The sequence below is a fragment of the Mus pahari genome, chromosome 4 (assembly GCF_900095145.1).
Source record: "Mus pahari chromosome 4, PAHARI_EIJ_v1.1, whole genome shotgun sequence".
Taxonomy (NCBI): Eukaryota; Metazoa; Chordata; class Mammalia; order Rodentia; family Muridae; genus Mus; species Mus pahari.
Genome location: NC_034593.1, coordinates 40008269 through 40011900, shown reverse-complemented (window position 1 = coordinate 40011900; position 3632 = coordinate 40008269). Strand labels below are relative to the sequence as shown.

The window sequence follows — 3632 nt, the reverse complement described above, 5'->3', positions numbered from 1 at the left end:
GATCTGCAACTCATCCTCTTTTTCTCCAGACACAGTCCTTCAACCTCACTCACTCCCAGGTTTTACAAGAGAATATATGCTCTACCCTTTCTTTGTCCCTCATCTTCTGTGGATCCCACAGATCTTCCCACTCTAACCACCCTCTTCACTCACTTATCTAAGTCCTAAATCCCCCCCCCCACCCTCCCGCCTCCTGCTACCCCTAAGGTCAATCTTGCTAGGGATAAAGGGAGGCTGGTTGAAGATCCTCACCTCTAATTCTGCTTCTCTAGTCCAAATCTTCAAGGCTCAGATCCCAACTCAGTATCAAAACACGGGGTACATTCTTGCTGATACCATCACTGAAATATGACAAAGATATTCTCCTCCAAAATTCCCTCCCCAAACGCATCCCATTATTCCAGCTTCCGAAGCTAACAAGCATTGCCTAAGAATATACCAGGTAAGCAGGTCAGGGAAGGAGATCCAATCCCAGTCTCATGCCCAGTAGTTTAGCAGAGTTTCTGATTTTTGGTTTCTTTCTTTTTCTTTTCTTTTTTTTTTTTTTTTTCTCCAGGTTTTCAAAGGCATTTTTCATTCACGATTTTTGATGACTATAAATGTTTCCACTATGGAAAAGAAAGTTAGCACAGTGCATTTTCATGACTGGGGAATGGATTTCTGAAGTCATGTTCAATGGTGTCAAAACTTGGAGGAAAAAAAAGTGTAAATAAAAAATAAATAAATAAATAAATAAAAAACAACCTGAAGATTGGAATTCCGTTCTTTATAAAGTCTCTTGTAAAAACAAAACAGAATAAAAACAAACCTTAAAGGGTATGGCAAATTTTAAAAAGAAAAGGAAAGGAAAAAGATAGAATGACTCATTGCTTCTCAGACTTCTCTTCAGCCTCATCTCTGGCCTCCCTCACTGAAAGGGTTTCCAGCTTCTCGGCCACCTTTTCGGCATTATCATTTTTGCCTGGTCCTTTCTTTTCTCTCTCTTCAATTTCTTTCCTGCATTCTTCAAACTTTGTTTTGAACTTTTGTGCATTCTCAGCATTTAGGAAGCGGATGGCGAGCAGCTCAGGCTCCTCAGCAAAGTCGGCGTGGGTATTCCAGACCCAGGCTCGGTCACTGCCAGCATTCGGCTTCAGCTCCATCATTGGTGTGATATAGTGGTTGGCACATATCTTCAAGTTTTTGTCCCTCCTCATGAGAAGGCAGATGGTCCCTTTCTCCTTGTGCTTCAAAAGCTTGACATCTCCAGTGCCTCGTTCCTTCCATTCTGGGAGGTCATTCTCCGAAGCAACTTTGCACGCATCTTAAAAAGTTCCTCTTCATCTTCCTCCAGCGTTTTAATTTCTTGCTCAAGACGGGACACTATTGGCTCGAACTGGGGGTCGTGTTTGGATTCATCTGCATTCTCTGTGGAAGTATCATGGTCCTCGTGACTGTCCTTGGTGGCAGCCATGGGGGCGCGGAGAGGCATCTCTGGCTCGGGCCTCTGGGCAGCTAGTCGCAGCTCCTTTCCTCCGCGTCTGGAGCCGGCCTGATCCTTGGTTTCTGATCCTTCGTCTCTGGGAACTCCCAGGAGTCCAGGTTAGTTGACACTGTTGTTCTTCCTATGGGGTTGCCATTCCCTTCAGCTCCCTCAGTCCTTCCCAATCTCTTCTATAGGGGTTCCCAATGTCAGTCCAATGGTTGGCTGTAAGTATCTGCATCATTTTCAGTCAGCTTCTGGTAGAGTCTCTAGGAGGACACCCATGCTAGGCTCCTGTCTGCAAGCACAACATAGTATCAGTAGTAGTGCCAGAGTGTCTGCCCATGGGATGTATTCCAAGTTGGGCTGGTCACTGGAGTGTCTTTCCTTCTGTCTCTGCTTCATTTCAGTCCTTGCATTTCTTTTAGTCAGGAACAATTCTGTGTCAAAACTTGTGAAGCTGGGTTAGTGACACCATGAATTGACCACCTCTCTACTGGAGGCCATACCTATCTACTAGAGATGGTCAATTCATGGTCCAATTCCCACTGTTGGGCATTTTGGCTAAAGACATCCCCAACTGAGTCCAAGCAGCTTCTAATTTCCCAGGTCGAGATGTTCCCCCACCCCACACCTCCAGAAGCTGCATATTTCTATTCATTCTCCTTGGCTTCCCTCCTGTCTCCCCTATATCTGGCCATTTCCCTATTTCCCCTACCCCTTAGCTTCCATATCCAGTTTCCTCTCTCCCCGTGCCTTCCCCGATAATTTTGTTCACCCTTCTAAGTTGGATAGAAGCATCATCATTTGGGCCTCCAGAAACATATTTTAACTGGAAATTCTGATGGCCATACCTATCCTGTGCACAGAAAGTTTCTTACCAGGGAACAAACCACTGTTATAGTTTTTTCCCCCCAAATACAGACATGCAACATAAATCAAGCAACAAAATACTCACACAACAATAACAAAACCAGAAATTACCATCTAGAACTATAATTATCATAATCCCAGATACCTAGATTCCAGCACATAAATAGTTAATAAAGGCCAGGTAAATATGCCACCATAAGAACCCAGCAACTCTACCAAAACAGACTCGAAAAATAGCTGATACATACTAAAAAGATCTTAAATCAGCTTGCATGAGGATGATATAGATCATTAAGGTGGGAAATAAATAAAACCCTATAAGAAATCTAAGAATACACACATGCATACACACACACACACACACACACACACACATATACGCACATACACATACACACACACACAAATACACACAGTGAAAGGAAATGAAGAGATACATCAAAGGATTGAAGAAAACACAAATAATTAAAATAAATAAATAAATGAATAAAATTGTGCAAGCCCAATACTGAAATATAACCAATAAAAATGAAGAGTTGTAATTCTGGGAATGTAAAACTTAGAGATTTAAGAGGAACTATAAGGGAAGCTAACCGAACCAAATAAAAAAAATAGAGGGAAGGATCTCAGGGATTGAAGACACAAATGACAAAATGGGTCAAAAACATGTTACACATGACAAATCTCCAATGGTATAAAGCTGATATCAACGCCAGCAGAAAGTTTACAAAACTCATGAAAAACTGAACAACTCTATGCTTAATGAATGATGAGTGAAGAAAGTAATAAATAAAGGAAAGAAATTAGAATTCAATGAAAGTGAATATATATGTCCAAATATCTAGAACACAATGAAAGTTGTCCTAATAAAATATTCCATATAACTACATATCTCCATAAAGAAATTAAAGAGATCTTATACTAGCAACTTAACAGCACACCTGAAAGCTCTAGAATTAAAAAAAAAATACATTCAAGAATAAAAGGCAAGACATAATCTAACTGGGGACACTGATATAAACATGAAAGGAAGAAAGAAAGAGAAAGAAAATAAGAGAAAGAAAGAAAGAAAGGAAGGAAGAAAGAAAGGAAGGAAGGAAGGAAGGAAGGAAGAAAGAAAGAAAGAAAGAAAGAAAGAAAGAAAGAAAGAAAGAAAGAAAGAAGAGAGAGGGGGGGAAGGAGAGAAAGAAAATACAATGAATTGATATAACAAAGAGTTGATTCTTTGAAAATATCAACAAAAATCTAATACAAACTAACAAACTCTTATACAAACTAACAAAATATCAGAGAGAAT

The 3632-nt window shown here is 40.3% G+C and overlaps 1 pseudogene; it reads right to left on the bottom strand.

Moving 5' to 3' along the window:
• Positions 1–863: 863 nt before the first annotated feature.
• Positions 864–1453, bottom strand: LOC110320727 (annotated as a pseudogene).
• Positions 1454–3632: the final 2179 nt, after the last annotated feature.